The sequence below is a fragment of the Raphanus sativus genome, chromosome 1 (assembly GCF_000801105.2).
Source record: "Raphanus sativus cultivar WK10039 chromosome 1, ASM80110v3, whole genome shotgun sequence".
NCBI classification, from domain to species: Eukaryota; Viridiplantae; Streptophyta; class Magnoliopsida; order Brassicales; family Brassicaceae; genus Raphanus; species Raphanus sativus.
Genome location: NC_079511.1, coordinates 19,268,773 through 19,282,387, shown reverse-complemented (window position 1 = coordinate 19,282,387; position 13,615 = coordinate 19,268,773). Strand labels below are relative to the sequence as shown.

Here is a 13,615-nt window from a genome sequence, read left to right as displayed (position 1 = left end):
AGAATTAAGGAATAATATCTATAATTTTTCTCAAGGCACTGCTGAAGCTTTTAAAGCCTCTTGGGTGAGATTCAAAGGCTACCAGCAAGACTGCCCCCACCATGTATTCTCCGAGATTCAACTACTTAATATTTTCTTCAGAGGTCTCGATTTGATATACCAATCGACTTTGGACGCTTCAAGTCAAGGGAACTTCAAAACTAGGAGCCCCAAAGAAACCACGAGGCTAATTGAAAATGTAGCAACCAGCACTAGTACCGCGAAGGTTGATCTCGAGAGGAGAAAGATGGAGATTTCCAATGGAGATCGGATATCCAAAACCTCTTCACATGAAGGAGATGAAGAAGAACATGTAAACCTCATCGATCAGATTGTCTTCTGCGAACAAAAACTTGTTAACCCGCAGATAAACATGAGGTCTACAAGAAGCCATGAGGAAGAACAGGCTCATGAGAGCATTGTGGAATCTAAATTGGAAGAAATTTTGAAAGACCAGCAGAAGACGGTCATGGATGTTGATGTAAGATTAGATTCCATGTGCTCTAATTTCAATAAGAAATTAGAGGCTTTGAGCGATCATGTAAAAGTTTTGGATAGCCGAGTTTCCCACGACGATGGGTTTGTCCGAAGAGAAAAAGAATGTCTCCCTAGAAGGATCGACACAAACCCAAAACGTCAAGTCTGCTCTGTACTTCTAAGGAGCGGGAAACGCCTTGTTCCAACTACAAGAGAAAGCGTTTCCAATGGCAAACTCGCTGAAGGAGAGAGAACTGAAAAATGTGGACCCAAACCAATAATTCTTGATGATTCTGAACCGATTAACCTCAGCGATGATAAAAAGGAAGATGCAACTATCGGTCGACGAAGTAAACAAGATATCGATCGACAGAAGGGTAAGAACATCGATCGATGTGGTGATGCAACCATCGATCGACGTCCTACACCTACTACACCGAGAACGACACCCGTCGAACCGGTAATAGAAAGAGTGTACAAACCTTTAACACCCTTCCCTCCCAACACGTCGTAGACAAAACGAGAATTGGATAAAGCAATTTGCAAGAAAGCCCTCGAAAACATCACAGTTGAAATGCTACTAAGCGATGCCATGAAAGTTTCACCCCCCATTAAGAAATATGTGAAAGACATGGTATCCAAAAAATTTCCATCATCGGAAAACAGTGTCATGATGGTTTCTGAAGATGTAAGTGCCATAATCCAAGGCGAAACACCGATCAAAAGACCTGACCCTGGAAGTTTTGTTCTAGATTGCAACATAAAAGATAAACGATTTGATAGATCACTTTGCGATCTAGGCTCCAGCGTCAACCTTAAGCCTTACTCTGTTGCTATATCCCTCGGGTTTGACGAATTTAAACCAACCCAAATAACCATGGTTCTTGCTGATAGATCCATTCGAGTACCAGAAGGACTACTTGAGGACGTACCTATAAAGATAAACAATTGTCATATACCTACGGACTTCGTTGTGTTAAAATACAAGCATGAACCAAATGATCCTCTTATTTTAGGAAGACCTTTCCTAGCCACAGCTGAAGCGATAATTGACGTAAAGGAAGGACGATTACGTTTGAACATTGGAGACATTTCAATGACTTTTGACATGGAAAAATTAATCAAGCATCCCCTAATCGATAATCGAGCATTCTATGTGGATGAAATCTATGAGCAAGCTGAAGAATACTTCTCGGATCTACGCTCAGATGACCCCTTAGAAAATGACATTTCAACCACTGAAAGAAACATGTTTAGCATAGATAACAGGATTGACGAATATACGCGGCTGATGAACGCAAGCGAGGAAATAAAAAATGTTGATGAAGAGAAAAACGACGAGTCAAAAATCAACATCGATCGATATACACAACGTCCCATCGATCGACAACCATCTTCGATGGACAATTTGAGCTCCGGAAAAGCACCGAAGGTCGAATTGAAACAATTACCAGCTGGACTCAAATACGCTTTTCTCTATGATAATTCTTATCATGTAATCGTTAATGCCAACCTGAATGATGGAGAACTTGCATTGCTACTGAACAAATTGCGCAAGTATAGGAAAGCTCTAGGGTATTCTCTCGAAGATATTCCTGGTATCTCTCCAACTCTATGCATGCACCGCATTCATTTAGAAGATAAATCGAAACCATCAATAGAACACCAAAGAAGGCTAAACCCAAACCTGAAAGAAGTAGTTAAGAAAGAAATCATTAAACTACTAGATGCCGGAATCATTTACCCGATTTCAGATAGTAATTGGGTAAGCCCGGTACATGTCGTTCCGAAAAAGAGAGGTATTACAGTGGTGAAGAACGATAAAGACGAACTCATTCCTACCCGAACCGTCACTGGACATCGAATGTGTATTGATTATAGGAAATTAAATGCCGCCACTAGGAAGGATCATTTTCCCCTGCCCTTCATCGACCAAATGCTCGAAAGATTAGCGAATCATCAGTACTACTGTTTTCTCGACGGTTATTCTGGATTTTTCCAAATCCCTATTCATCCTGAGGATCAGGAAAATACCACATTTACTTGTCCATATGGTACATTCGCATACCGAAGGATGCCCTTTGGGCTTTGTAATGCTCATGCTACCTTCCAGAGATGCATGATGTCTATCTTTACAGATATGATCGAGGATTTCATGGAAGTTTTCATGGATGATTTCTCGGTGTATGGATCCGATTTTACATCATGCCTCAACAACTTGTGCAAGGTATTAGCTAGATGTGAGGAGAAAAATCTTGTTCTAAGTTGGGAGAAATGCCATTTTATGGTTAACGATAGGATTGTTTTAGGCCATAAAGTATCTGCAGCCGGTATCAAGGTGGATAAAGCTAAAATAGAAGTGATGACAGGTTTGCCAACACCGACCAATGTAAAAGATGTAAGAAGTTTTCTGGAAAATGCTGGTTTCTACAGGAAATTCATAAAAGATTTTAGCAAAATAACCATACCCCTTACATCTCTTCTGAGCAAAGAAGTCAAATTCAACTTTACCCCTGAGTGCCTAAGAGCTTTTAAAGAAATTAAGACAGCTCTAGTGACTGCTCCCATTGTGCAAGCTCCAGATTGGAATTTACCTTTCGAAATAATGTGCGACGCAAGCGACTTCGCTGTAGGAGCAGTACTTGGGCAGAAAAAGGAAAAGAAGTTACATGTTATCTGCTATGCTAGTAGGACTCTGGATGATGCGCAAAGAAACTATGCGACGACCGAAAAGGAGTTACTAGCAGTTGTTTTTGCTTTCGAAAAATTTCGCCCCTACTTAGTTGGCTTAAAAGTAGTTGTGCACACTGACCACGCTGCCTTAAAATACTTAATGCAAAAGAAAGACACAAAACCAAGACTTGTGAGATGGATCCTGCTCCTACAAGAATTCGATATCGAAATAAAAGACAAAAGAGGAGTAGAAAACGGAGTTGCTGATCATCTTTCACGAATTAGAGTTGAAGACGATGTTCCAATTGATGACTCACTACCTATAGAAAACGTCTATCAAACGGACTCTGCGTTCATTGGCGACATGTGTTCAACTCTTGAGGGAAAATCGATCGGTACCCTGCATGAAGTATCGATCGACACCTTAGACAACCAGCGAACCCACACAAAACATGACAAATTGATAGGTTATATAAATGTCAATGTTGCATATAACTCTATGCAATCTGAATTTGATTCTCCTGGGGGTAGAAGTCTAAGTCTGGGGGTGCACGCAATTGACAGAAATTTTAAAAATCGACCTTGGTATGCTGATATAGTAAATTATCTAGCTGCTGACGTGGAACCAGAAGGCCTCCAAGGTTACTCAAGGAAAAAGTTCCTAAGAGAAGTCAGACGATATCATTGGGACGAACCATATCTCTATAAGTATTGTGCTGACAAAATATATAGACGCTGCATTGCAGAAGTTGAAGTTCCGAATATACTTTTCCACTGTCATGGATCTGATTATGCTGGACATTTTGCGAGTTTTAAGACAGTGTCAAAAATTCTTCAATCTGGTTTTTGGTGGCCAACCATGTTTCGTGATGCACAATCTTATATAGAAAAATGTGATCGCTACCAACGAAGAGGAAAAAACAGCAAAAAACATGAAATGAAACAAAATTTCATATTAGAAGTAGAAGTCTTTGATTGTTGGGGCATCGACTTCATGGGCCCTTTTCCTTATTCATACGGGAACAAATATATTCTAGTCGCTGTCGACTATGTATCTAAGTGGGTAGAAGCAATAGCATCCCCGACAAACGATGCTGCTGTAGTCGTAAAACTTTTCAAAAGCATCATTTTCCCTAGATTCGGAGTTCCTAGAGTGGTAATAAGCGATGGAGGCTCTCATTTCATTAACAAAGTGTTTGAGAAGCTGCTTGCAAAGCATGGAGTCCACCATCGAGTAGCTACGCCTTATCATCCTCAGACCAATGGACAAGTAGAAGTTTCAAACCGTCAAATCAAGGAAATCCTGGAAAAGACGGTAGGGAAAACAAGAAAAGATTGGTCCACAAAACTGGATGATGCACTTTGGGCTTATAGAACTGCATTTAAGACGCCACTCGGAACTACACCATTTCACCTACTTTATGGAAAATCATGTCACCTTCCGGTAGAGTTAGAATACAAGGCGGCATGGGCTGTAAAAATGATGAACTTCGACGTCAAACCTGCTAAGGAAAGGAGATTAATTCAGCCGAATGAGTTAGATGAAATCAGATATCACGCTTATGAAAACTCAAAGTTATACAAAGAGAGGACAAAAGCTTATCACGACAAGAAGATCATATCTAGACATTTCGAACCGAATGATCAGGTGCTTTTTGTATAATTCTCGTTTGACATTATTTCCTGGAAAATTAAGTTCCCGCTGGTGTGGTCCCTTCACTGTTAAAGAGGTAAGCCCCTCTGGAGCCATATTGCTAATCAAATCTAAGGGAGAAGAGTTCAAGGTGAATGGACAAAGAGTAAAGCACTATTGGGCGGAAGCAGAGAGACCGGACAGACAAATTACAAGTCTTGGACTGCCACCTACCAATTGATATGACATGACCGTCGAGCTTCAATGACGTAAAACAAGCGCTGAGTGGGAGGCAACCCACTATTAGGTAATTTCTTCAAAGTTTAGTTTAGATTATTACTAATTTTTGCTTATTGTTAAAAAAAAAAAAAAAAAAAAAGAAAACAGATCCAAGTAGCCGATTGTTCAGCACATCGACCAATGAGACCATGTTGATATCGTTCGACAGCGCTTCAGGTACAATGATCGATTGTCACTTCATTTTGTCGATCGACACAGACATCAGCGAGCTGGTATGTCGTTCTTACTTGTTAAATTTTGTACTTATGCTTTATGATTTTCACCCTACCACTGACTGTTTTACACTGGGGACAGTGTAATTTAAGTCTGGGGGGATTACTAACGATTATCTACTTTATGAGTCTTATTTAAAACGTTTTCAAAAAGTTTTTATTGAGTCAAGAAAGGGATATAATCTTAATCGATTTACTACTTGTCTTCTAACCACTCTTTAGATCAGTCTTAGATTTACTAACTGCAGAAATACTAAAGATGCTAAAGTGGATAAACCTGTCACCTATATACACTAGCTGAGATTGTTTGAAGGAACCAAAGCTGACCTCCAACACTAATACTGACTTTATTTGCTTGTCTTGGGGCTTGGTAATCACTGGATCGGAATCCTCTTACAAGTCTGGAAGGTAAAAAGTCGGTGTATTTCTGGTTCCCTTCCTTCTCTCTCTTCGGCATCTCAAAGATCTAAGTTTTATGTTATAAAATATTGAAATGATTTCTTGAGAGGGAGAGGGGTAGGAGTGTCTCCCGCGACCCCAATATTCTAATTCTCAGGGATGATCACACATTGTGGAAACGAGGGATAGGTAAATTACCTGAGATCCCAGTATTCGATACACTTTGTCAAAATGTATGAGTTACAAATGCAAATATCAAATGAGATAGACTAGATGACCTTTGTGGCATCGAAACCTGTTGAAATTGAAACTAATAAGAGATTCAGAGAAGAGAGAAGAGGGGAGAAAGGGATCAGGAAAGACTGCATGTGTGTTCAGAAACTTGTTTGAGTTGAATCCATGTATCCTTTGATCGATACTCCCAAGGTAAAGCCTACACTTTTATTTTTATGCAAGAAATGAGGTTAGTAGAGGGGATTGTCAGACAGGATCTGTTAGGTTGTGGAACTAGTGGAATTTGGTTGCTATACTAGGATATTGTATAATGTGCTTCTAAGGTTAGGATGTTTAATGATTTAGTTTGCACTACTAGATAGATGATGAACTGAGTTTTTAAAATCCTTTGAGTCCCTGCTGTTTTCAAACCTCTTTCAAAGAGATTGTCTGTTGGTTTTTCTTGAGGACAAGCAAAAGGATAAGTCTGGGGGAGTTAATATACCATGGATTTTACTCATTTTTACCCATGGTATATAAGTGTTTTATATACTATTTATTATGTATTGGAGTCTATTTAGAGTATTTACAGGTTCAGAGACGATTTGGAGATATATGGTGATTTTGGTGCCTTTTGGAGTCTTTCGCAGTGCAGAACTGCACAGACGCTTCAGATGTTTAGCTCTCGATGAAGACCTTCCCAACGTTGGTTTTAGCTCATATTTTGACACTAGATAGATAGTTGAATTAGCTTTCCAATGCCACCGATATGAGGTCAATCGGCATTCTGTAGCAGAAGTTATGACCATTTTACTAAAGAGTGGTCAGTCTGCCTCGCGAGAGGAAGCTGTCGAGAAGAAGACTGTATGTCGATCGATGCAGCACACTGCATGTCGATCGACAGGGACATCAGAATGTGGGCTGAGTATATTTTATGACCAACTGAAGCCCAGAAGTAACTACAAATTATCCTTATGCCCTTGGTCGACCAGAAACCCTATTTTACTGTTTTCTAAGCCATTGTTGGCTGCTATGCTTCATACTATTCTAGAGAGAGAGAAAGCTTAGGATTGGAGAGAGACATCTGAGCACCTTGAGAAAGGGAAGATCTTGACTCATGTATTCTTTACTTTGTTCTTCTCTTATTTATTCTAGTGCAGTATTGTTCATACCATCATAATGTTTCTTATGAATATGTTTGAGTAGTCTCATTGTTAAATTTAGGTTTCTCACAAGGTTGACTCATGTATTGCAAATAAACCATTGTTAGGGTGTTTAAAATATAGTTCTTCATCTAGTTGTTCTTAATACTTTGTTTGGGATTAGTCATCCTTGACCTAGATCTTAGGATTAATTTGGATAAGTGAGAACTTAACAGTTTCCTGAAAACTAAACTAGTGTGTTCTAATCTGACTGAGAACAAACGAGAGTTGTTCCTAGTTAGATTAGAGAACCCTTCAAACCTGATCTTAAGGCTCGCTGGAAGCAATATCGATCGACGCAACTAGGGTTATATCGGTCGATATTGTGAAAGGTGCATTGATCGATGTTTCATTGAATTATCGATTGACACTTTCTTATGATCATCGAACGAGAGTTGATGACCCAAGATCCAACCGAAGTTAATCATTTGATTAAACCAACAGTTTGAGTTCAGAACTATGAATACTAAAAACCCTAAATAAATTGCAAACTTGTCAAACCTGTGATAATACCTGAATCTAGCTACCTTTCTTCCTGTTAACAACCTCAAATCAAATCAATCGAGCAACTGCCTTGCTAATCATTTAATTTACTGTTTAAAACCTATTTTTCTAGCTTTATTTCGAAGACTATATAATCTATTGTGTAATCCTTGAGTCTCTGTGGATTCGACCCCTAAGTACTACAATCAAACCTCTTATTTGAGAGAGTAAGATCACTTGTTAGCTTTGAGTGATATCAGTGGCTCAGTCTCCATATTCCTTATGCGAATGATCCATCATCCTTATCTGAAGGCCTTACAAGAAGTACTATGTGGCAGAAGCCTTCATGTGGAGTTACCAAGTGTAACGTTGCTGCCTCGTGGGTGGACCCTAATAAGAACAGTGGTGCAGCCTGGATTGTGAGAGATCACTTCGGTATACCGTTGAGCCATAGCAGGCAAGCTGCGTCACCAACCTTTACTTCCTTTGAAGCAGAGCTTAACTCCTTGTTGTGGGCTAGTGAGGCTATGCATGACTTGCGTTTCAAAAGGGTGATTCTTGAAATAGTCTCCCTTACTGTCGAGAGCCATCAATGACCCTCAGTCTTTTCCGAATATTGCTCTCCCACTGTCGAAGACATTGCGCTCTCTGCATAAGTTTGATCATTGTCAAGTTTCTCTGGTCTCAGAAAGTACAAACTCTATTGCAATGGAGATTGCGTCCAGTGCCACCAGAGATCATAGGTATCAATCCTACTTGGCTACAGGGGGTCCATCTTGGTTAGCTCCTGCTATCAGAGACCAAGCGTAATCCTGCATTCTATGCCGCAAAGGTTTTTGCCAGTTACTATGAATACTGGTTCTGCTTTTTTGCCTTTGTGTTTTAATTTTATTTAGAACTCTGGTTCAAGGCATCTACTGAAGTCATTGCTTTATTTTCCTTTGTGAAACTATGTGTTCCAGTACAAGCCGTTTGGTTTGCTTATTGAATGAATTTCTTGACAAAAAAAAAAGAATAACGTTGACTTAACCAGTTTTGCCTTGACTTTTGTCTTATCTTTAATCAGTTAAGGTTGAAACAGAGTAATACATATTCTGTATTGGTTAATTATTATGTTAATGAATTTTAAAATGAGTTAATATGTTTGTTTAAATAATTTTTTGGGGTAATTTACAGGCCATCTATTTACGAAGTATGTATAAGTACTTCATCTTTCATTTACTTGATGAAAGAAGGACAAACATTCATCTAGCCGGTGAGAGAGAATGTTTGTTGACCAAATATGTAGATGGTATGATAAGTTTAGTATTTAGCGTTGATGATAAATGACCAGTTCATAACTATCCTAATTTTACTCGTGAAATATGTTAATATATCATATAATTAATAGTTGGGCATTCTCAGGTCGTTGGAGTTAGGATAAACCGAATTTTATTAGAAATTCTAACGTGTTATATGATTACTAGTGCTCCAGAATAATATAACCAGTGTTTATAGTCTTTATAGATGGATCAAGAGCACAATAAAAAGCGATCATTGTTTCTGGCAATGTACACTTTAAAAATTCTGCAATTAAATTCACTTGACAGCTCGTCACTCACTAATTAGAGATCAGTTGTGTGTTTTATGATATGTGATTTTATATAATTTTATTAAATCTCTGTAAAATACATTTCACAGTATATAATTTCTCTAGATTTTCTCTATAAACTAATTTTCTTTTATTTTTAACTTTAATAAATATATTAATAACAATATGTATATCCATAAAAGAACAAATAAATTGTTGTAAATGTAAAAGATACCATCTAAATTATTTAATCTTTTGCTAAGTTCTACACTTACACCAAGTTTTACAGTTACATAAACTCTTACTAAATTTTTGAAAGTTATGGAAAGAGAGATCCACATTTGTGGATCGAATCTGGATAGTTCATGAAATACCCTTGATAAAATTGTAATCATGCAAATTTATCTTGATTCCATGGTTTTCTACAAAACTTTCTAATTTAAATTATAACTAGATTTTGATCCGTGCTTTAAAAGCACGGGATTATATTTTTAATTAAATATATATTCGGTAAAATCAAAATTTGTATATACTTTATATATTTTTATTTTCCAATATGTATATATATATATATATTATTACCAACATATACAATATTTATAATTATACAAATTAATATGAGCACTATGTAAGTTTTTATGTGGATAATTTTTCTTTTGTTGCAAAAATTTGTTTCCAAATTTTTAGACGATAGTTTAAGAAACAGAGCCGGACCCATATATTTTTATCTAAACTTTTTCAATAAAAATATGGTCTTTACATTTATAAAAATTAGTTTTTTTACATGAGATATATATTTTTACCTTTGAATCACTAAAAGTTCTACTTACAAAAGTCAATGTTGGATCATTACATTATTTAACTTCATATTATTTCTCATATAATTAAATTGTTTACTATTAAATATATATTCTAATCTAATATGTTATTTCAATATTTTCAAAATAAGATATCGAAAACATATTCCAAAGTATCTTTGTCTCAGAATACATTGTAATAATATATTTTATTATTTTTAAATGTAAATTATATACATAATTAATTTTAAATAATAAATTTCGTAATTAATATTAAATATTATTATAAATGAGTCTAATACCTTTTTGATTTAAATAAAATAAAACAAATTACTATAAATATTTATATATATACAAAATTCATATTCAGAATTAAATTGGTATACCAATTAATAAATATAAAGTTACTTAATCCATTTATTAAATATTTTATAAATTATAAAATTAAAAATAATTACATATATGGGATAACATATATTCATGAATTTTAAAAACTAATTCAACTTATTAAAATAAAATATTAAAGCACAATATATAAACTAAAAGTAATTACATATATTTAATTTGATAAAATACAATACTAAATTTATTTGGTATTAATATTGTTTGTTTATATGGTACATCAAACTATAGGTTTTGTTTTACAATTATAATTTTTTGCGGTTATTTCATAAAAATGTAAACATTTATCAAATATGAGACGGTTTGAATGAAAAATAATTATATAATAAATAAATTTTGACTAATATAAAAATTAAAAAATAAATTCATAATATAATTTAAAATTTTAAAGTATAAATAAAATTATAATGGGCGGGTATATAAATGAATTGTATTATTTTAATAAAATTATATTTATAGAAATATTATTTTAATTATCTAAACTTTTTAAATATTTTTATAAAAATACATATGTATAAAATGTCTAATTTTCACTATATAATTATTTTAGTTAAAATTAAGTATATATTAAATACCGTAGATTTCAGTTGGAAAAGCTGGGAAAAAACTAAATGTATACTAATACATGTGAGACTAATCATAGTATAAGTCTTTTTTTCTGAAGGTTGAAGATTAGAAAGTTAGAAATGCATAACTATTTATATGGCTGAGATTATATGAATGTTATATTGTGTTAAATGTTAATTCCGAATTTTAGTTATATGAAATTTAATTAGGTTGAAATATATTATAATCCATAAAATATATTGTCATAAAAGAAATCTTGGTTATTAAGACTTAACAACCAAAAGATATCGTGTCGAGTGCAAATCTAGATTTTTTTTTTCTTTTTTTGTTCACGAGTGCAAATCTAGATAATTGGTATTAATATACTATAACTCTTGCTTTTTACTTAATTTAAAAACTATATAGATTTCATTAATTCTTAGTTGCTATTTTGATGGAATGTAACCTTAACAAAATATTAAAAGATTCATGTTTAAGATATATTAAATTCTCCAAATATATTGGTTGATATATATATGGAAACATTTGTAATGGCATAAATATAGTAATGACATATTATTGTAATTAACTTCAAAAACTAAAAGCAAATCAATACTATTAAAACAGAAGGCCCTTTTTTGAGGTGACCTTCTGTTTCACAATTATTTACAACCTTCTGCCACTACATTAATTTTAGGCTATGATTTTGATTAAATGTTTTTTTTTTTTTTCACAACTCCCGAATATTTTGTTAGCTGATATTTCGTGAAATCAATTTTGAGTACCACTGTTTTTTATTTATAATTATATTTAATTTATTAATTACCCATATTGATAGAACAACACGTAACTTTGGCATAATTAAAAGATTTGCTATATACAAGAGATCATTGCAGATTTGCGAATCCAAGGCTTTAAATTAGGAGATTTGTACGAGGTGATTAAGGGTTCGGAGAAATTGGAGAAATCGACGATCAAGGTTTTGCAACTTGATTAACGTCCTACGAGGAAACCCTTCAATGGTTTCTCTATTGGTGGTTCTGAATTCAACATGGAGACGTTGAATCCCTGCTGCATTAACAAGGTAGTGTCTTCTGCTCCGTCTGTAAGAAGGTGTAATGGCTCTGTGTTTGAACATTTGTTGGATGGGGTTCTCACTTTTACCTGAACTATTCACAAATTCTGAGTGCTCAGTCGTCCCTCTTTTATTTTTTGTGTGAACTTGGGGCTGAACAACTTATTGGCATAAATACATCATCCGTTTTATTTATCAGAGAACTACGTTGTGGTTTTGTTGATATATGGTCGGTGTTGGTGATTTGCAGGGTCTGGTTTGAAGCATACATGTTTTTTTTAATTATCCCAACGCAATTTGACATCCACGGAGCGCTTAAATGCTCACTTTCAAGATTCTGGCAATGTAAAACGCTGTAAGTTGCATTTAGAATCTGGGTTGATTAATTTCTTATCTTAGTGGGTCCTTTATTTAGTTTTTTTATTGGTTTGTGTTTTGCCTACTGATTTTGTTTTGTTCACTCTGTCATCTTCCTCTGTGTTAAGTGTTAAACTTAGATTAGTATTGTGTGTTTTTTTTAAAAGAGCTTTTAGATTAGTATTGTTTCCTCTTGATATCTCCACAAAATTCGAAAAAGGTAAATTTAAACTCCCAAAATCAACGTGACTTGATATATTAAATTTACAAATATTTATTCACAAATATTTCATCTCTACCAAATAAACGTGACTTCTTAGCTTTGTAAAACATTACACATTGTCTGATTGATTTCACTCGCAAGCAACCTTTTTTCATTTTCACTTTTGGCAACAAATATCTATGTGTTCAAATCGTTGGTGAGTCTTAGTTGATTTCTTTTCAAATTCATTTTCTTATCCCAACCGTAGCAAATGATTGAAGAGATTGATAAATCTATTTTGAAACCTTAGCGTAGATTTATTGGGGTAAAACATTAATTGACTATTATTGGGAGTTGAAATTAGATGATCTCATCTCTTAGATGATGGAATCTTAGTCTATGTGCTGTGAAACTCTTTTTTTGACCGGAGCCTATGTGCTGTTGTGAAACTCTTTTTTTTTTGTTTCTCTTTAAGCTAATGCACGTTACTTATTGTTTGATTTATTTACCCTGCAGTTAATGATGGCTAAGTTGAAATTTCAAGCTCGAAGAAAGTCTCAATGCTGCAGAAGATCTGGATGGTATTTTTAGATTATTTTCTTTGCTAATGTGGTAATTTTTTTTTAATTCTTGAATAAATTCAACATATTGTTTTAAATCCAGTATCTTAACAAAACTAATCTTCAAACATTAATTCATATATGAAATAATTAATAGAACCACAATTATATTCGTGGACCATATTTCCAATTTTACCTACGTTAATGATTCATATATATCTAAAGAGTTATTCTTGGGTTCACTCCCTAGGGTGAACCTTTAGGTTCACCAACCAATAGAAAATTGTCATTTTAGATTTAGTATCTTTTAATTAAGGAAACAAATAACTTGTCAAATTATATTATCTTTTCAAAATAAAATTTAAAAATAAATAAAAATAGTATATAAAAACGAATTAAAAAATTAATGTTGTCAACTAAACCCTAAATTCTAATACTAAACCCTAAACTCTAATCCTAAACCCTAAACCCTTGG

The 13,615-nt window shown here is 34.4% G+C and overlaps 1 non-coding gene across 1 annotated transcript; it reads right to left on the bottom strand.

Moving 5' to 3' along the window:
* On the bottom strand, positions 1–108 carry LOC130497968 (small nucleolar RNA R71). The gene has a single exon (XR_008937008.1). It is a non-coding gene; the product is annotated as a small nucleolar RNA R71 (small nucleolar RNA).
* Positions 109–13,615: the final 13,507 nt, after the last annotated feature.